This window comes from Schistocerca serialis, chromosome 8 (assembly GCF_023864345.2).
Source record: "Schistocerca serialis cubense isolate TAMUIC-IGC-003099 chromosome 8, iqSchSeri2.2, whole genome shotgun sequence".
Lineage (NCBI taxonomy): Eukaryota > Metazoa > Arthropoda > Insecta > Orthoptera > Acrididae > Schistocerca > Schistocerca serialis.
The window spans coordinates 616,036,313-616,058,371 of record NC_064645.1 but is presented as its reverse complement, the minus strand read 5'-3'; the positions used below and the strand labels follow the sequence as shown (position 1 = coordinate 616,058,371).

The 22,059-nt window shown below is 45.6% G+C and overlaps 1 protein-coding gene across 1 annotated transcript in view; it reads right to left on the bottom strand.

The window, feature by feature from the left end:
• The window catches only part of LOC126416037 (nematocyst expressed protein 4-like), a 221,966-nt gene that overhangs the window by 154,044 nt on the left and 45,863 nt on the right, over positions 1–22,059 (bottom strand). The gene's annotated exons all lie outside the window — the stretch shown is intronic.

The window sequence follows — 22,059 nt, the reverse complement described above, 5'->3', positions numbered from 1 at the left end:
ATTGTGGTCTGAGAATCACATTAAACATGATATTCCTTCTCTACCAAGTAGACCTTAGGTTGAAATGTGAGCTTACAAGCCTTAAGGACAGTCTTATCTGTGATAAGGCGTTCCCTGATATTTGTAGTATCGTGGTATTACTTTCCATCTTGAGTTATTGCGATACAGAGCAGTGTTTTCTAGTGGTGTCTTGTTGGAACCATTTTCAATAGTCAAACGACTGTACCAAGGAGCGTTTAGAGGACCTGCTAGACAGCTGCGTTATGTGGGTTGCATGCGGATCAGACCAAATGCAATTCAGGTCGTTCGGATACTTTTGAGCACGACTGTACATGTTTGCCTCTTAGCATTGCAGCTGATTCGTTCAGTGAACAATTTAAGCAAATTGGTCTCCGCTGCTGTCACCTCTCTACTGAACTCAAACAGAAGAATATGTCGGAAGTGTTCCGATTTCTCCACGTGCCACTCCCTTTTCTAGCGTCCAGAGCTCCACTTACTATTTCCAAATGGCAAAATGACAATATGTAAACTCAAATAGCAACAGTGAACTACAAATGAAAAATGACAATAAATAAATAAATCCAAGCCACCGGATACCAACGTTAAAACAAAAACAAAAAGAAAAAAAGAAAGAGATACAACCTCATGTACCAACCTAATAAATCAGTCGCTGTTGAGGGAATTAGATTAGGAAATGAGACACTGAAAGTAATTGACGAGTTTTCTTATCTAAGGAGCAAAGTAAATGACAGTGGTCGGAAGAGAAGATATAAAATGCAGACTGGAAATAGCAAGAAAAAACGTTTCTGAAAGATGGAAATAGAATGTATATCTAAGTGTTGGAAGTGAAACGTGAACGATAAACAGTTCAGAGCAGATGATGATAGAAGCTTTTAAAACGCAGTGCTATAGAAGAATGCCCCAGTGGCGCAATTAGTTAGCGCACGGGATTTATAAGGCAGTAACCGTGAGCAATGCAGGGGGTTGTCAGTTCGGGCCTCAACTGGGGCATGCTTTTGTCCACCGCTCGTGGTCTCGCGGTAGCGTTCTCGCTTCCCAAGCACGGGGTCCCGGGTTCGATTCCAGGCAAGGTAGGGGATTTTCACCTGCCCCGAGATGAGCGGGTGTTGTTGTGTCGTCTTCATCATCATCATTAATCCCCATTACGGTCGGAGGAAGGCAACGACAAACTTTGCCTAGTACGCCGGTGCGGGTCTCCCGCATCGTTCCTCTACGCTATCAAGAAGCATGGGACTTCATTTCCGCAGAACACTGTTGATTATTATGCAGACGGAGATGACCAAGTAAGAGTACACTGAGAATCGTGTGAGGTTACTAACCTACTTGCCGTTACGGTTCAGACACGGAGTGAGATGCTTCCAGTCACAAAACGCCATGTCTCACGTAGTTTGATTTATTTATTTATTTTTTATTTTTTGAGTCATCAGGCTTCTGACTGGTTTGATCTGGTCCGCCAGCCTCTTCATCTGAGACGAGCAGTTGCAAACTGTGTCCTCAATTATTTGTTGAATGTGTTAAAATCTCTGACTTCCTCTACAGTTTCTACACTTTACATCTCCTTCTAGGGCCATAGAAGTTACTCCGTGATGTCTTAACAGATGCCCTATCACTCTGTCCCTTTTTTTGTCAGTGTTTATCGGAGAGGCTTCTCATTCCTTATCTTATCATCCCACCTAACTTTCAACGTTATTCTGTAACACCACGTCTCAAATGCTTCGATTCTCTTCTGGTTTTCCACAGTCCATGTTTCATTACCATGCAATGCTGTGCTCCACACGTACATTTTCCGAAATTTCTTCCTCAAATTAAGACTTATGTTTGACACTAGTGCCGCGCGGGACTAGCCGAGCGGTCTCAGGCGCTGCAGTCATGGGCTGTGCGGTTGGTCCCAGCGGAGGTTCGAGTCCTCCCGCGGGCATGGGTTTGTGTGTTTGTCCTTAGGCTAATTTAGGTTAAGTAGTGTGTCAGCTAAGGGACTGATGACCTTAGCAGTTAAGTCCCATAAGATTTCACACACATTTGATACTAGTAGATTTCTCTTGGCCAGGTATGCCCTTTCTGCCAGTACTAGGTTGCTTTTGATGTCCTCCTTGCTCTGACCGTCTTGGGTTATTTTCCTGCCTAGGTAACAGATTTCCTTAACTTCATCTACTTCGTGATCACCAATCCTGATGTTAAGTTTCTCGCTGTTCTCATTTCTGCTACTTGTTACTTTCTTCTTTCTTCGATTTACTCTCAATCCATATTGTGTACTAATCAGACTGTTCATTCCATTCAGCAGATCATGTAATTCTTCTTCACTTTCACCCAGGTTAGCAATATCATCAGCGAACCTCACCATTGATATTCTCTCACCTTGAATTTTAATTCCACTATTGAATCTTTCTTTTATTTCGATATATAGATTGAACATTAGGGGAGAAAGACTACACCCTTTTTAATCCAAGCACTGCCTTCTTCGTCTCCATTGCATATTACTCGTCTTTCCCTGCAGCTTACCCCTACTTTTATCGGATTTCGACCATTATGCACCATTTTACATTGTCGTAAGCTTTCTCCAAGTCGACAAATCCTAGTAATGTGTCTTGGTTTTTCTTTAGTCTTGATTCTATTACTAACCGCAAGGTCAGAATTGCCTCTCTCGTGCCTTTACCTTTCCTAAAGCCAAACTGATCGTCATCCAGCGCATCCTCAAATTTATTTTCCATTCTTCTGTATATTATTCTTGTCAGCAACTTGGATACATGAGCTGTTAACCTGCCTGTGCGATAATTCTCGCACTTGTCGGCTCTTTCATTCTTCGGAACTGTGTGGATGATATTTTTCCGAAAGCCAGACGGTACAATGCCAGACTTATACATTCTACACACCGATGTAAATAGTCGTTTTGTTGCTCCCTTCATATGCTTCCCGTATCTTTTCATCTCCGGCTTGCGACGTCGGCATGTATACCCGAACCATTGTTGTCAGTGTTGGTTTGCTGTCTATTCTGATGAGAACAACCCTATCACTGAACAGTTCATAGTAACTCATTCTCTGCCCTACCTTCCTTTCATAACGAATCCCAACCCCGTTATGCGATTTTCTGCTGTCGTCGATATTACCCTACACTCCTCTGACCAGAAATCCTTGTCTGCTTTCCACTTCATTTCACTGACCCAATCACTATATATAGACTGAGCCTTAGCAATTCCCTTTTCAGATTTTGTATTTTCCCTAGCGCGTTCAAACTTCTGACATTCCATCCCCGACTCGTAGAAAGTTATCGTTTCTTTGGTTACTCAATCTTTTTTTCGTGGGCACCCCTCCCTTGGCAGATCCCTCCCGGAGATCTGCATGTGGGTCAATTCCGGAATATTTTGTCAATGGAGAGATCATCATGACACTTTATCAATTACAGGCCACTTTTACAGGCCACTTGCCCCATGGATACTCAGTGTCTTTAATGCATTGGGTTCCATTGCCTCCTGCATTCTCATGCCATTGATCATTGCTGATTCTTCCGTTTTTAGGGGCAATTTCCCACCCCCAAGGGCAAGAGTGTGCCCTGAACCTCTCTCCGCTCCTCCGCCCTCTTTGAGTAGGCTGCTGGCAGAATAAGGGTGATTTCTTATCCGGAAAGTCTTCGGTCACTATTGCTGACGATTTTTATTCAAAAGTTAGGCGGTGGTGGGGTTCGCATCCGGGACGGAAGATGTTTTCTTGATCAGTAATCAAAGACTCTACCCCTAGACCACGGGTAGCTATTGATCATTAAATTACAAGTAATATCAAATATGAAGTGGCTTTGAAATCTTACAAGAGAACCTCATGGACTCGTTCTCTTCGACTTTCTTCATACTTGCAAGATTCGAACCGGCTTGCCTCCCTACCCGAGGTTGCTAACGCACACCTGCAACGGCACAGTTATACTTTTCGTACTACAGAAATGCACACTCTCCTTGCGGTGAATTTCTTTTTCTGCAATCCAGTCCACACGCCTGACCTGTTAGAAGATGAGTTATGTTCGTCGGCTAGAGAAAGCTGTTGCAGAAACCAGCCGCATTACACGCCTCTACAGGTTGCAGCAAACGCTTTCTAGTATCAGTTTAGCGGAGCTGTTATAGGATAGATAGTTTACGAGTGAAAACTTCAATATGGTGTGACTTGTTTAACACAAAAACACCGCACTCCGTGCTAGTCTGAATTTACAATTTCGAAACACACACGCGCCACAGTCACTCGTAATAACCAGCTTATGGTATTTATCCAATCCTTTTACTTGTAATATTACAAAACTGGGATTTTCTATGGCAGAATTCTTGCTCAAATATTCCGCAACTCCATCCCTTTGAACGTTCGGTTCTCGGTCCCGACTTGCACAATACGCCACGAGGATTTTGGTTATTCGTAAGTCGCAGTTTACAGGTAAAATTCGGAATTTCGCGTACTCGTGTTTCACACACGTTCGAGTTCACTTTGCAGCACTCCACAGTCGAGTTTAACTCATTATTTCGCAAAATCGTTACAGCTGCTAAGAGCTTATACATGCGTCCGAACATGATTGCTGAGTTCCGAACATGTCCTAGACATCATAAGCAGTTCTGTATCTCACAAATTACGCCCTAACTTATTGTCGTCTGATTCGCTGAGGAAAATTATAGTTAATCCTGTACCAGAATGAAACAGCGCAATACCGCATCTTTTACTAAGAACCAGCCAGATATCAAAATAACTCCCTTTTTAAATAACTGAATTACCGTAAAACGTTTCTTGCTTTAGAAGTACAATAAACTGGCTAGTTGGACTTTACACATTTCTGCTGAGATTATGGTTCGCTCTATCTATACAGCGAGAGCTCTCGCGCTCTCAGTTAACAGACATGATAATATTAATTTATTAGGTTACTTCGCACTCACACCTTCATTCGCACTAATAACAAGTTAAATTATCAGTAATTAATAGAAGACATAATATTCACAGAAGATAACATATTGTTTCGAGAATATACTGTTTTGACTAAGAATTTTGTAACCCGTAAGACGTTGACACCTATCGACCAAAACCGTAATTGCTTTGAACTAGCTACTGGATCGGATCATACACCCGTTACGAGATAGCCATGACTAATATGAAATCTAAAAAAAAGTACCCTGAAAAATCGCTTTTGAAGATTAGAAAATTTCCGAGTGCTGTTAAGTACAAAACATTTCTATTTTGTTAAACGTTTGCTAGGTGGTGAGTGAGTAGCATAAAACTCTTGTAAACAAAGTCGACGAAACGAATGTCGCTTGTAGCAACATTATTTTTTACTTTTATTTAAGTTCTCTATTTACGGCAAATGGAAATGGGTCAATTTCCTTGATGACAGTCACACGTTCTGTCGACTGACTGGTGATACCGTGTATAGAGCATGAAGCCAAAACAAAGTCTAAGTGGTCTTATAATTACGAAAGCACAGGATCTTAGCGCATATTCACCCACATGTCAACTACAATCAGACAGTAAAAGAATGGCAGTTTCCAAAAAATTTGTTTTCCAGCTGAGTGACATAGCATTCAGTTTCTAACGTCTAAATTAGAAACCTTATTCTTTTAGGTAGCGATAATAATACGTATTTATGTTCCATGCTGTCGAAGTCCATTATAACATACCACAATTTGCAATCAGACAGTCTGAGACTCGGTTTATACCTCCGTTTTTGATTGCAGATATGTACTATAGCAGTTTACATGAACAATCCTCCCTATGGCCGCATACACCTTCCGTTGCCGAAAACATAACTGACTGAGAAGCGAATTTTCCTGGTGGTGTGGTATAGAGAAGGTCTGCTCGGGGTACATTTGAAGGACCACGCTGTGAACTGTGGAACTGGCAACGAAACTTTTCGTTATTCAATATGTATCTTGCGATTGGCCTTTCCATTACTAGGGGCTGTAGACATTGCATCATCTCGAGAGATGAATACTCAGTCGTAAAATCTCAGTCGTTTCAGGAGATGCATGTGTGGATATATTGCTGTACTAGCTGGTTCTGTATTTTTCAAAACTATCCTTATTCTTTTCATTAATAATTCATTAAAACTAGAGGCATAATTTGGCTGTATTATTGTTGACGATTTGCTGTTTGTTAGCGTTCGTGAGTCCTGTACTTAAATCACAAATCACTGAACGGTCAATTACAGATTCGAAGCGTTTTTGGGACTATGTGGACACGTGGACGTTCTTATTTCTCATGATATTTGTTTATTAAAATCGTACACTAAATCTCAATATATTTTCTCAGTGCTTCTGTATCTGTGATTTGTGTATCATTGGTTTTAATTTTACATCATTTACTCATCTGTTAAATGTAGCCGCATGCTCTCTGTCTTCAGATTCTGGAGACATAAAGTGACTGAGGTGCCCCTACCTCTGGGTTTTATGCAACCTTCAACACTTTCAAATACCATGCACTAGATTTTCGTGTTCTCCAACCCGCTACATGCAAACTGTTAATCCTACAGAAAAACTGAACAGTGCCTTTCTGTTGGAAATTTAATGTAGCTTAATTTTATACTCGGATACGCTTTCGCTGGAGATCACAGTTTTTGAATGATTAAAAAAAACTCATTTGAAGGTCAGTTTGGCACGTTTTCCTTAAATAATTTGAAACTACACCCTATAGGGAAAACTACATTAAATTTACTACAAGAAGGTACTGTTTATTTTTTCTGTAGGACTAATAGTTTACATGTCCGCAGCTCGTGGTCTCGCGGTAAGGTTCTCTCTTCCCGAGCACGGGGTCCCGGGTTCGATTCCCTGCGGGATCAGGATATCTCCTGCCTCGACATGACTGGGGGTTGTTGTGTCGTCTTCATCATCATCATCATCATCATTCATCCCCATTACGATCGGAGGAAGGCAATGGCAAACCATCTCCACTAGGACCTTGCCTAGTAAGGCGGCGTGGGTCTCCCGCGTCGCTCCCCTATGCCCCGTAAAGAAGTATGGGACTCATGATCATCAATAGTTTACATATAGCGAGCGAGAGTAAGAGAATCTTGAATGTGGTATTTGAAGGCATTGCGGGTTGCATAAAGCCCAGTGTTAGGGGTAGCTGAATCACCCTGTGTGATATGTAAACTCCAACTTTCGATTCGTAACACACACTGTGACCTAGCTGCAATAGTGGCAAGCGTATCAGAATATGGAGACGAAACATCTGCTCCATATTGACACATCAATTTAGTTCACACATGCTGGTGGGCAACCATATTAACAGATTTCCAAAGCAGCTACTATTGCGCCTTCCCGAGAAATTCATGTCAGCGTTCGATGAAATGCACGCACGTATTGACGTCAGCAACTTCACAAATAGTGGCCAAATTTAGCAACTGAAATGTGAGTTAAGAACTTCATGCACCATACACTCATTTTTCTCTATTTGTCTTGAAGTTTTTGCACAGTCTTTGCTGTAATTGGGACCTCTGTTCATTTTGTTAATTTGGCTTAAATCTTAATGATTAACACAAGATTTTTGCCGGTGTTTTCAACCCAAGGCAATGATTTTTCTCATATATTCTACCACATTTATAATTACGTAAGCGGAAATGTAAATGTATACACCATGACGTGCATGACAGAGCATAGTATATCTGTTGCGCACAATCATAGGTCCAACTAGAAAGGATTCAGTATCAGGGCGTAATTCTGTCAGTAAATTAATACTAAATTTAAATGTTTTCGTCAATAGATACGGTCCGTGCCGTCAAATAATATGTAATCAAAGTCAGATTAACATCTAATTCACAAGCATTTATTTAAGTTCGTGATTGAAACACAGGAAGTCGCTTTCAGTATGGGCGTGAGTTTTCGGACTGGCTTCTGTTCTGTCAAACACCTCTGGGTGTGTGACCATGCCACGATGTAAGTTAAGTTACCATCGTTTCGGCTAATGTTGGCAAGATCTTCTGTGTTAAGCCGCGTCGTATACGTCTTCAAACTTCTTCAATCCTGGACGTTCATGTCACTTTGCTGTGATTATAATCAGTGTCGCTGGATGACTACTGTTACAGACAGCCTTCATCAAAGAGAATAGATGATGAATTCTAGCGTCATTTCGTTGCCATAGATTCACCCACTTAGTGTTGAGTTTTTCCATTAAGACACAAAGCAACAGGTAACTAAGGCAAGATTTACAATGTGTTCTTACAATTGAATGGTATTAAGGATATACCTGCTGAGTCGGCGGTGATTGTTGAAGTGATCACTACAGCAAAAGTCTACTAATACCAGTATTGCTGGCCCCTGTTTCGATCACAACGAAGGTAGATTATTTTTCCTACACGTCGATAAGGGGCCTGAAGATGGCATAGTAAAACGCAGAAACAGATTGCCAAATAAAATAAGGTTGGAAACTTGATGGCTATAAGGTGTTTAATTTGGCATCCTCTGTTGAACGGCCAAGCCCCGCAATATCTCTAAAAACATGGACATACAGAGTAAAGACTGAAATGTCGTAGTGAGATAGTAATAGTGATTAAATTTCTGCAGCCACCATTGCAAGTCACGAACAATTCTCGCCATTTTCTCATATTGACGATATAAAGTTGCGAGTTGTGCACGGAGACTGGATGCCGTCAAGCGATACCACGCGAGTTTTTTTGAATGAGCCGCTTTAAATTTTGTCTAATTAAAGTCGTAAGTAGGCCACTATGAACAAAATATAAGTAACGGTTATCATTACGGTTTTCTAATAGTTTTTCTGTGTTTTGGTAATCAGTCAAATGAAGTCCTTTTACCTTCGAAGGCGCATTTTCTGCTTTTATCTTCCTTGGTTTCGAATATGTATTATACGGTTACAGATACCAACAAAAAACTCCTAAAATTAAAAAAGTATACAGTATATTGACACTTATTTTCATGTGTATAGTTTTTAACTGCGGTTACACACTAGGCCATTTATGGAAACTGCCTGGCCCAATGAAGGGAACCAGTCTCCTTGATTGGGCCTATGACACACGTTTTTACTTTTCAAATATTTCATTAAGCGTGAATATTTATGACTTCTGTATCTACTATGGTGAAGTGCAAAAGATAATGTTCAAGTTACACTGAAAAAAAATGTTTATTACAATATCCGATGATTATATTACACATTTTCTTTACGTGCCCCAGCAATAGCTACCTCACCCCACTTCCCCTGCGCAGTGTCGTTGCAACTGTATTTGTGATAATGGGTCCCTGGTGCCCATCAGAAACCAGCAACAGATCCCACGCACCAACGGGAAATGCGAAACCAGCCCTACATAATGCAGGAAGCTATCACCGAATTACACGACGGTGCACAATAAAAATTGAGATCAAACAGTAATAAACTGTCGTGGTTAGTCTTGCCAATGCCACGTAAAAGCTACAGACCCAACGAGCAAAAAACAGAGAGAGAGAGAGAGAGAGAGAGAGAGAGAGAGAGAGGCGTCACAAGTAGTCACCCTTATGAAGGAGGCTGTTGGCAACACTAGCCGAAAAGTTATCGTCTAGTTGCACGCGGTCGCGTTAGCCAGTCCTGTTACGGTGGTAGGAAAGACGGCCGTTCCACTGTTCTGCCTTAACAGTTGGGAACTTCAGGTAGAAGACCAACGTGGAGACGTTGCTGAGAACGAAAATAAACGAAACCGAGTAGCTGGCAAGATAATGGAAAAACTAAGAATTCTTTTTAAAGCAAGAACCTTTTTAAGGATAGTATTTTCATCAAGGTTCAGCTTACCGCAAACTTGAGGGACAGGAGAACATAACTTCCAAGAAAGATCCAGTTTTAAACAGGACTGCACACTTTGCCCGCTATGGAAAAGTTCCAGCGCAGCATTACTGAACTATCGTAAAATATAGAAAAAAATTGCCTTCAGTCACGAATGGTGATTTTATTTGTATTCTGACTAAACGCAGCTTTTTTCTTTCGAGTAACACTTACCTTTTTTCCATCACCATCCATTTTTTTTTTTTTGTTTGTGGTTTTAGGGCGCAAAACTTCTATGGTCATTAGCGCCCAGCCCGTGACGTAGAAAACAGGAAAAAAACGAAATTTAAAATCAGCAGCAATGGAAACAAAGTCAGAAAATTTGAGAAACTAAAGGCGGAAGGAATGCTTAAAAGTCCACTATAGAAAGGGGTTGGTTGTCCCCCCAAAAAAAGCTTCAAATGACTGACGTCATTTCACTGTCACTAATAAACTGTAGAACGCGGTCAGCTGAGCGCGTGTCATCTGCTAAAATCGACGATAGATCAGGCGATAGCTGTAGACGGGAGCGTAACGGATTAAAATAGGGGCATTCAATTATAAGGTGTCTGACCGTCCACAGCTGAGAGCAGTGGGGACAGAGTGGGGGAGGATCACCGCTTAAAAGATGTCGATGACTAAAAAGACAGTGCCCTATCCGGAGTCGAGCTAAAATTACCTCCTCCCGACGACGCGTTCGGGAGGAAGAGGTCCAAGCGCAAGGAAGGGCTTTCACTTCCCGCAATTTATTGTGGGGAAGTGTTGACCAATGCGCATGCCATAAATGAGTAACTTGGCGACATAAACCGCTCCGTAGATCGGTAAACGGAAGAGACTGAAGAGCTGGCCGAGGAAGAGAGACTGCAGCCTTGGCCGCTATATCGGCTGCCTCATTTCCACAGATACCAGCGTGTCCCGGGAGCCAGAGGAACGCCACTGAGACGCCCCCCAGGTGGAGCAAGCGCAGACAGTCCTGAATCCGGTGGACCAGAGGGTGCACAGGGTAAAGAGCTTGGAGACTGACGAGAGAGCTGAGAGAATCTGAGCAGATTACGTACTGTATCCGCTGATGGCGGCGGATGTAGTGGACAGCCTGGAGAACAGCGTAAAGCTCCGCAGTATAAACCGAACACTGGTCGGGAAGCCGAAAGTGATTTGGGGTGTCGCCAACAATATAGGCACTCCCTACACCTAACGATGTTTTCGAGCCATCGGTGTAAATAAATGTGGCTTCCGTCATTTGTGCACATAGAGCAGCAAATGCCCGACGGTAAACAAGTGTAGGGGTACCATCCTTGGGAAATTGACATAGGTCTCTGAGCAAGTCGATCCGGGGACGGAGCCAAGGCGGTGCTGTACCCCAAGTTGTCAAGAAGGTTTTAGGAAAGCGGAAGGAAAGCGAATGGAGCAGTTGACGGAAGCGGACTCCCGGGGGTAGTAGGGAGGAGGAGCGGCCTGCATACCCGACATCAAAGGAGGCGTCGAAAAAAAGGTTATGGGTTGCATTAGCAGGCATGGAAGACAGATGGCTAGCATAACGACTCAGAAGGACTGCCCGCCGATTGGACAGCGGAGGTTCAGCAGTCTCAGCATAAAGGCTTTCCACAGGGCTGGTGTAAAAAGCTCCAGACACTAAACGTAATCCACGGTGGTGGATAGAGTCGAGACGCCGAAGAATAGACGGCCGAGCAGAGGAGTAGACTATGCTTCCATAATCCAATTTCGAGCGCACTAAGGCGCGATAGAGGCGGAGAAGGACCACTCGGTCCGCTCCCCAAGAGGTACCATTCAGGACACGGAGGGTGTTAAGGGAACGCAGACAGCGAGCCGAAAGATAGGAAACGTGGGAGGACCAGCACAGTTTTCTGTCAAACATAAGACCCAAGAATTTAGCGACGTCGGAAAACGGAAGGTTGACAGGACCTAGATGTAAGGAGGGCGGAAGAAACTCCTTACGTCGCCAAAAATTAACACAAACGGTCTTACTGGGTGAGAAACGGAAGCCGGTTTCGATGCTCCAAGAGTGGAGGCGATCGAGACATCCTTGAAGACGTCTTTCAAGAAGGCTGGTCCGTTGAGAGCTGTAGTAGATCGCAAAATCGTCCACAAAGAGGGAGCCCGAGACATCAGGAAGGAGACAATCCATAATTGGATTAATGGCGATGGCAAACAGTACAACACTCAGCACGGAGCCCTGGAGTACCCCGTTTTCTTGGGAGAAAGTACGGGAGAGAGTAGTGTTCACCCGCACCCTAAATGTGCGCTCTGCCATAAATTCGCGAAGAAAAAGGGGCAGCCGGCCTCTAAAGCCCCAACAGAACAGTGTGCGGAGGATGCCTGTCCTCCAACAGGTATCGTACGCTCTCTCCAGATCAAAAAATATTGCTACCGTTTGGCGTTTCCGGAGAAAATTGTTCATGATATAAGTGGAGAGAGCAACAAGATGGTCAACAGCAGAACGATGCTTTCGGAATCCGCATTGGGCTGGTGTTAAAAGACTGCGGGACTCCAGCCACCAAGCTAAACGGTAATTCACCATACGCTCCAAAACCTTACAGACACTACTCGTGAGAGAAATGGGGCGATAGCTAGAGGGGAGATGTTTGTCCTTTCCAGGTTTCGGAACGGGAACGACAATAGCTTCCCGCCATCGCCTGGGAAAGGTACTGTCGGTCCAAATTCGATTATAAAGGCGAAGGAGGTAACGCAGGCTATGGGTTGATAAATGCAGCAACATTTGGACATGGATACCATCCGGTCCTGGGGCGGAGGAGCGAGAAGAAGAGAGTGCATGTTGGAGTTCGCGCATGGAGAAAACAGTATTGTAGCTTTCGCGATTTTGAGAGGAGAAAGCAAGATGTCGCACTTCCGCTGCACGTTTCTTTGGGAGAAACGCTGGCGGGTAATTTGAAGAGCTCGAAATCTTAGCAAAGTGCTGACCCAATGAGTTAGAAATTGCGACGGGGTCCACGAAGGTATCATGCGCGACAGTGAGCCCAGAGACCGGGGAGAAACTAGGCGCGCCTGAGAACCGTCGAAGCCGACTCCAAACTTCCGCGGAGGGAGTGAAGTTGTTAAATGAGCTAGTAAAGAATTTCCAGCTTGCCTTCTTGCTATCGCGGATGACGCGACGGCATCGCGCACGGAGCTGCTTATATCGGATACAGTTGGACAAAGTTGGATGGTGACGGAAAATGCGAAGAGCACGTCGCCGCTCACGTATTGCGTCACGGCATGCCTCGTTCCACCAAGGAACTGGAGGGCGCCGGGGCAATTCGGAGGTGCGTGGTATGGAACGTTCCGCAGCTGTGAGAATAACGTCGGTAAAATGTGTGACCTCATCGTCGACGCTGGGAAAGCGACGGTCATCGAATGTCGCCAGAGACGAAAAAAGTGTCCAATCGGCTTGGGCAAACTTCCAGAGTCGCGAGCGCATATATGGCAGTTGAGGCTGCAGTCGAAGAACACATGGAAAGTGGTCACTCGAGTGTGTATCATCAAGAGCGAACCATTCGAAGCGCCGAGCTAGCGGAACAGTACCGACCGCAAGGTCCAAATGGGATAAATTTGCCGTGGAGGCAGACAAAAATGTGGGGACCCCAGTGTTGAGGCAGACTAGATCCGCTTGGTGGAAGACGTCTAGCAATAGTGAGCCACGTGGACAAGGACGTGGAGATCCCCAAAGCGGGTGGTGGGCATTGAAGTCCCCAACCAGCAAATAGGGTGGTGGAAGCTGATCAAGAAGATGAAGGAGATCAGCTCGTGCCATTGGTGTAGACGATGGAATGTATACCGTACAAAGAGAGAACGTGTATCCAGAAAGGGAAAGACGGACGGCGACAGCTTGGAAGGAAGTGTTTAAGGGGATTGGGTGACAATGGAGAGTATCATGGAGCAGAATCATGAGTCCTCCATGGGCTGGAGTGCCTTCAACAGAGGGGAGGTCATATCGGACGGACTGAAAATGAGGGAGAACAAAGCGCTCATGGGGACGCAGCTTTGTTTCCTGAAGACAGAAGATGACCGGCGAGTAGGATCGTAAGAGGATCGACAATTCATCCCGATTGGCGCGAATGCCGCGGATATTCCAGTGGATAATGGACATAGGGTGAACAGAAAATGGAGAAACGTGACCAAGGGTGCTGTCAACTCAACGACTGCTCAGAGCTTGCGACCGACAGCGTGGACTGGCATTCAGTCGAAGGCAGAAGATCCTGATCCATAGGGTGGTCAGGAGCAGCTCCTGCCACCAACGATCGGCCAGTTGACCGGCCACCAGCAGTGCGCCTCGGCGACACAGAAGATGGCCGAGGGCGATTTCCGCCAGGTGGTGCTGTAGATGGGACACGCCTTGGCGGAGAAGGAGAGGAACTGTGTTTCTTCGTAGCCTTCTTGGAGGTATGATGTTTAGATGAAGGAGGAACTGATGGTTGTGAAGTTGCAGTACGTAAAAACTCTTCACGAGAATGCTCTTTTTTCGAAGACTTGGCGTCTGACTTTTGGGCTCGAGATTTAACAGAACCCGACGAAGGGTGAGCCATAGAGGGGGCAGGCGAAAGTGGTGAGGTTGAACGGGCGATCTTTGCGCTGGCCGATCTGACGACCGTGGTACTAAATGTGAGGTCGCAAGTCTGCGTGGCCGCCTCCTTTGTTGGCCGAGGAGAAGCAAGGACAGTGCTGTATTTTCCTTTCTGAGGCACGGTGGGCTGTCGACTGGCGAGTAACTTTCGAGCAGCAAAGGTCGACACCTTTTCCTTCACCCTTATTTCCTGGATCAGCTTTTCGTCCTTAAAAACGGGGCAATCTCGAGAGGAAGCAGCGTGGTCACCCATACAGTTGATGCAGTGAGGGGATGGAGGTGGACAAGCACCCTCATGGGCATCCTTGCCACACGTAACACATTTGGCCGGATTGGAACAGGACTGGCTGGTGTGATTGAACCGCTGACATCGATAGCAACGCGTAGGGTTTGGGACATAAGGGCGAACGGAAATGATCTCATAGCCTGCTTTGATTTTTGATGGGAGTTGAACTTTGTCAAATGTCAAGAAGACAGTGCGGGTCGGAATGATGTTCGAGTCAACCCTTTTCATAACCCGGTGAACAGCGGTGACGCCCTGGTCAGATAGGTAGTGCTGAATTTCTTCGTCAGACAATCCATCGAGGGAGCGTGTATAAACGACTCCACGCGAGGAATTTAAGGTACGGTGCGGTTCCACCCGGACAGGGAAGGTGTGGAGCAGAGAAGTACGCAGCAATTTTTGAGCCTGGAGGGCACTGTGTGTTTCTAACAACAGGGTACCATTCCGTAATCTGGAACAAGACTTTACAGGACCCGCAATTGCGTCGACACCTTTCTGAATAATGAAAGGGTTGACCGTGGAAAAGTCGTGACCTTCGTCAGACCGAGAAACAACAAGGAACTGTGGCAACGATGGAAGAACCGTCTGTGGCTGAGACTCAGTGAACTTACGTTTGTGAGCAGACATAGTGGAAGGTGAGGAAACCATTGCGGAAGAATCCCCCATGATTACCGGTGTCTCCGATGGCGCGCTCCTCCCTTGTGGGGGCCCTCACCGAGGGCACACCCGCCTTAGGTGATTGTTCACACCTCAGGTCACACCTCCCGACAAACGGACGGAGGGACCAATCGGCACTTTCGGAAGGTATCAGCTCGGGTAATCACCCCTCCCTGGGCCTGGCCGTTACCAGGGGGTACGTACGTGTCCTACCTGTCTACCCGGGGCGGGGAATTACGCGTTACCCCGTCACCGGCTACGCATGGAAGTGCGTGGGTCGGCCTTCAGACACGCACAGGGAGGAAAAAAGAGAAAGGGAAAGGAAAGAAGAGGGGGTCTCAAACGCCGCAGCGGAGAAAAGGGCAAGGAGAAGAGGGAAGGAAAAGAGAAGGACAGAGGAAGGACGAGGACTTGCAAGTGTAGAAGGCAAGGAATTTGGAACAGTTTCGAGCGTCCGTCTCCGGACGTAGGCACAAACCATACTCCCAGAGGGGGAGAAAGGGAAGGAAAGAGCCAGAGGTGAGGGGGGGGGGGCGAAGATGGGGGACGGGGAGGGATGCGGAAAGGGAAGGGAAGGTATGCAGCCCGGAAAGGAAGGAGGGCCACATTAGCTCGGGGTCCCGTGCTCGCTACACACATGTCCACAAAAGAGTTGTGGACCCCCTGGGGGGCATCACCATCCATAATGGATAAAACTGAGTTACTGTAATTCGTGTAGACCCGACCCTTTAACAGCAGTGCATTTTATTTAACATATTAGGTCTCTTCTCCTACAGTTTCTTTTAACACGGGGAGATTTTATTTTATTTTTCATTTCCTACTCATGTGATAAAGGCGGACAGTTGATGAATTCTGATTTGACTCTTGGCAATTTCCAACGAGCTGGTAAAATGGGAATAAGGGATTTTCACTTCCAGAATTCGCCTGATAACCACGAGACGTTTCCGAATACCTTGGTAATTACCACGAAACGGCAGCTACTTTTAGGTTTCTGTTCAGGGACTACATTGTTCCATATGAAGTTAATGAGGGCTGTGTATATGTGAACGTTTGTTTCTATCATTTTATGACACATGTGATGACATGCTGAATATTAAGCCAGTGGATGTCCAAGTTGTGCTCCCCTGCAGAGAGAACTACTTTTATCTACACTCCTGGAAATGGAAAAAAGAACACATTGACACCGGTGTGTCAGACCCACCATACTTGCTCCGGACACTGCGAGAGGGCTGTACAAGCAATGATCACACGCACGGCACAGCGGACACACCAGGAACCGCGGTGTTGGCCGTCGAATGGCGCTATGCTGCGCAGCATTTGTGCACCGCCGCCGTCAGTGTCAGCCAGTTTGCCGTGGCATACGGAGCTCCATCGCAGTCTTTAACACTGGTAGCATGCCGCGACAGCGTGGACGTGAACCGTATGTGCAGTTGACGGACTTTGAGCGAGGGCGTATAGTGGGCATGCGGGAGGCCTGGTGGACGTACCGCCGAATTGCTCAACACGTGGGGCGTGAGGTCTCCACAGTACATCGATGTTGTCGCCAGTGGTCGGCGGAAGGTGCACGTGCCCGTCGACCTGGGACCGGACCGCAACGACGCACGGATGCACGCCAAGACCGTAGGATCCTACGCAGTGCCGTAGGGGACCGCACCGCCACTTCCCAGCAAATTAGGGACACTGTTGCTCCTGGGGTATCGGCGAGGACCATTCGCAACCGTCTCCATGAAGCTGGGCTACGGTCCCGCACACCGTTAGGCCGTCTTCCGCTCACGCCCCAACATCGTGCAGCCCGCCTCCAGTGGTGTCGCGACAGGCGTGAATGGAGGGACGAATGGAGACGTGTCGTCTTCAGCGATGAGAGTCGCTTCTGCCTTGGTGCCAATGATGGACGTATGCGTGTTTGGCGCCGTGCAGGTGAGCGCCACAATCAGGACTGCATACGACCGAGGCACACAGGGCCAACACCCGGCATCATGGTGTGGGGAGCGATCTCCTACACTGGCCGTACACCACTGGTGATCGTCGAGGGGACACTGAATAGTGCACGGTACATCCAAACCGTCATCGAACCCATCGTTCTACCATTCCTAGACCGGCAAGGGAACTTGCTGTTCCAACAGGACAATGCACGTCCGCATGTATCCCGTGCCACCCAACGTGCTCTAGAAGGTGTAAGTCAACTACCCTGGCCAGCAAGATCTCCGGATCTGTCCCGCATTGAGCATGTTTGGGACTGGATGAAGCGTCGTCTCACGCGGTCTGCACGTCCAGCACGAACGCTGGTCCAACTGAGGCGCCAGGTGGAAATGGCATCGCAAGCCGTTCCACAGGAGTACATCCAGCATCTCTACGATCGTCTCCATGGGAGAATAGCAGCCTGCATTGCTGCGAAAGGTGGATATACACTGTACTAGTGCCGACATTGTGCATGCTCTGTTGCCTGTGTCTATGTGCCTGTGGTTCTGTCAGTGTGATCATGTGATGTATCTGACCCCAGGAATGTGTCAATAAAGTTTCCCCTTCCTGGGACAATGAATTCACGGTGTTCTTATTTCAATTTCCAGGAGTGTACTTTTACCGTGGGCTTTAAGGTATGTGGGACTAACAGGTTATATCGAACTTATGCGAAGATACAGCGCGGATGCTCATTGGTTTGTTTTCCCTACTGGAAAGAGTGTAATGTAGGTGCTGAAAAACATGGGCTGGCAGACATTTGAAGAGAGACACGAACTGTCCAGCGAATAGCTTTTTATAAACTATCAGGAACCAGTATTATGTGAAAAATATGTCAGTTCTCTATGTACCGCTCTCGTAGGGACCATGAACTTAAGACTGGACTAATTGCAGTGCACACAGAGTCATTCAAGTTATGGTTCTTCCCTAATCCTAGTTTAGTGGGAAGTAGCCTCTTTCGTGCACTTCGATGATTTGCAGAGTGAAGTTGAACGGGGACGACAAATGAGAACGAGATAGATGGAAAAATAAATTAACGTTTTATTATTTCAGAAGTATTTACCATAATTGTTAATAAAATTATTCTTCGATGGAAAATGTTTGCGGTTGTCTACGGAACAACGATTGTACCCAGGTGTGCACCACTTCGTCGCGAAACATGTGCAGTGGAGTCGACGCAATACTGCAACAAGTGTCTGAATGTCCATCTTTTTACAGATGGTTGAGGGACTCGGCTGTTCACTGTAGCAAATATCTACTTATGCCAGTATTACTGACTCCTGTTTTGATCACAACCGAGGTAGATTCTGCCTACACGTCGGTCAGGGGCCTGAAGATGGCGTACTAAAACCCTGAAACTGGTTGCCAGATAAAATAAGGTTGAAAATTGACATCCAATATTGCAACAAGTGGGTTGGCATTATTCCGCAGCAGGCGCCCCAACTCCGAGAAAATCCTGACGACTTTTCCTTTGACTCCAAGAACCGCTGTTCATTGACTTTCTGGAACACTGCACCACAATTAACGCGTAGCGGTAAACGGAAATTTTGGACAGATTGAAGTGTTTCATCAAGTCTAGATGCTCAGGAATTTTGACGGATGGTATCATTTTCTCGCACGATAATGCCAAGGCCGTTTCGACTGCGCTGTAGAAGTTTCGCTGAAGAGACCTAACACATCCTTCATACAGCCTCGAACTCTACCAATGGGATTTTTATACGACGGCTGTTCGGAGAGTAAGGTCCGATCGGTCGCGAAATGGAAACCACTCCGAAAATCATAAACCTTTTATTCGCAACAGTTAGCTGCTTCTCTAGAGAGTCGGTGCTCCTACTGAAACGTTTGTCGTAACATTGTGCCAACTTCCCAATATCCTTGTCCCAGAAGGCAGTCGCCTGTACTTACTGCCAATTGTCTACGCTGATTTGTGCTAAAATGTTGTGTTCATAGCCAGCGGTTCATGTAGGCAGAGATCAAAATCTGAGAGAGCTAAGTCCGGGCTGTAAGGTGGGTAATCGAATACGTCCTTTGGAAAACTGCCATGTCCTCATTGCCCCTTCAGTATGAGGCCGAGAATTGTTATGAAGAAGACAATGCATGAAAAGAGTGACTTGACGCTATAGACGGGCGTAGTAGAGACACTGTCACACACAACTATGCAAAGTTTCGTCGGATTTTCACCGTGGTTTCCATTTCACGACCGATAGGACCTTACTTTCGGAATATCCCTCAAATTTTTGGAGCCCTGGAGATAGACATTTGTGGCCATCAATTTGCTTCAGACGAAGGGATGCACGCCTTGGTATAATTATTGTTCCATAGGCAACCACAACCACTTTTCCTTGAAGTCATTGACTGTCTTGTCACACAATATTAACACTGACGGCGACTGCATTTGAAACAATAAACAGTTTATTTGCTTTTCTTCCATCTGTCTCGTTTCCGTTTATCTGCTCATTATAAATGTGGTGGTGGCCGTGTACTGCATGATTTTTGCATGCACGGATATGCAGTCGTCTCGTGCAAAATCTCAAAAATAAAAAAAAAAAAAATAAATAAATAAAAAAAATTCAAATGCGTGTGAAATCTTATGGGACTTAAGTGCTAAGGTCATCAGTCCCTAAGCTTACACACTACTTAACCTAAATTATCCTAAGGATAAGCACGCACACCCATGCCCGAGGGAGGACTTAAACCTCCGCCAGGACCAGCCGCACAGTCCATGACTGCAGCGCCTGAGACCGCTCGGCTAATACCAACAGATGAATGGAGCAGTTGGGAAACTAAACAGACTGAACTGATGGCCGTGTGAAGATTTTCAAAGAAAAACGTACATTGCATATAATAAAGTGACCTACTAGTTTTCAGAGAACAACTTTTTTCGTTTATTACTCGTCATTAGACAGTGTATGTAACACATTAAAAATGGTTGTCACCAGTACGGTCGTATAAAACTGCTTATTCGGCATGGACTTAGTGAACTCCGAAATATTCGTGCTTGGAATGGTGTGTAATTTCGGAAAATGGCGTTGGAAACGGCTTTAAACGAAACGCTAGTTCCTCGTGACTGCCGGCGAAATGGGAGAAGCTGTGGGGAATGGCTGCAGTCCTATTTTTACGAGCTGACCTCTGATCTTTCGTTTTCGACTTGTTAACAACCGGCGCCTTCCGCCAGAAGTCGCGGCTGCACGGAAGACAGTGGCGCTGTAATGACTGCCTACCTGCAGGAGCCGCTGCTGAGCTAGGGGTAAGAGCGCTGAGTCGTTTACAGTGGCACGAAGTACTAGAGGGCAGGCGACGCAGGGATGTGCTGCAAGAGTACGGGTTTCCGTACTAATAACGCCATACAGTGCTTAGGAAGAATATTTTGAACATACACTGACACACGGCATTTATGTTCGTTTGTTGATTAACAACAGAAAGGGTAAAACTTATAGACAAAAGTAACTTTCGTATGACGTGTCATTGCCAAGTAACATTTTTCGATGGAACTTGGGGCATACACAGAACTAGTACAATGTAGAAACTTCCCCCTTCCCCCACACACATACGCATACTCACTCTCACTCTCTCTCTCTCTCTCTCTCTCTCTCTCTCTCTCTCTCTCTCTCTCTCTTTCTCTCTCTCTCTCTCTCTCTCACACACACACACACACACACACACACACACACACACACACACAAAGACAACTGACACTTTTATTCAAAGACATACTGAAGTAACCGCTATTTCTGAAGGTCCATTGGCATTAAAAAAGGCGGGGCATGTTTCTCAATATAGTGTGTGTGTGTGTGTGTGTGTGTGTGTGTGTGTTTTCAGAGCGGACACAGTTGTACATATTTGCCTGCATAGTTGATTGTTATCGACGGAATATTGGCTTTTGTGGGCAGCTGGTTAGTGGCTAAAGGCGATGGTTTCTGCAGCGTTCTTATCTGTGGTGTGAGGCGGCTCTGATTTATTTGCTGCTTGTGTGATTTTCTTGCTGTCTGATAGTTTCTCCGTGGGTTGTTTCCGTTTGCTGTTGCTTTTCGTGTAGCGAGCAGTTTAAAATGCCTGCTCGTTAGCTGGTTGGTCCTCTTGGACATCGATAGGTTGTGATTGGTATTCGTTTGGCGTTCGTCTCCGTCCGAAGAGAATTCCGGAACTGATGTTGGGTCTTTCTTGAAGTCCCTTTTCACGATAGCAGATTCGTGTGCTTTGATCTCCCTTTCATGTTAGAGTTACATGATTTTTTTCTTGAATCAATGAGGGGCACAAATCTTCCGTCTCATTTGTACCGTCAGCAGCACTGAATTGTTAGGCTGTCTCCTTTGTAACCTATAACCGCTCTTTTAATTGCGAACAATATTATCAGGTTTATTTTCATATAGGTGAAAGATGATCGATAATATCGTTAATAGCACTGAAAAGATTTCAATTAAAATTATCGATATATAATCAGAATAACGCCCGCAGCAAAGTAGCGCTTCAGGTAAATCAAAGAGAAACTTCCTGGCAGATTTCATATCAGCGCACACTCCGCTGCAGAGTGAAAATCTCATTCTGAAATCAAAGAGAGTTAAATTCTAAATTCTACTATATAAACCATGCGCGGGTATTGTTAGCGCTCTTGTCTTGTTTTCTGCGCTCTGAATAAGTCTACATAGCTGCGGTGTGCAATATGGCGGGCATTTCCGTGTGATATGATACGGAAGGGATCAGGGCACTTTAGTTAAACTGCAAGAAAATCGACTATAGTTCATACGGGACAGACGTTCGCTGTAAGGTCAAGGACTAAGAATATCTGAGGAATTCTGTGCGCGAGGAAAAGTAGCGCTCAGTATTAAAT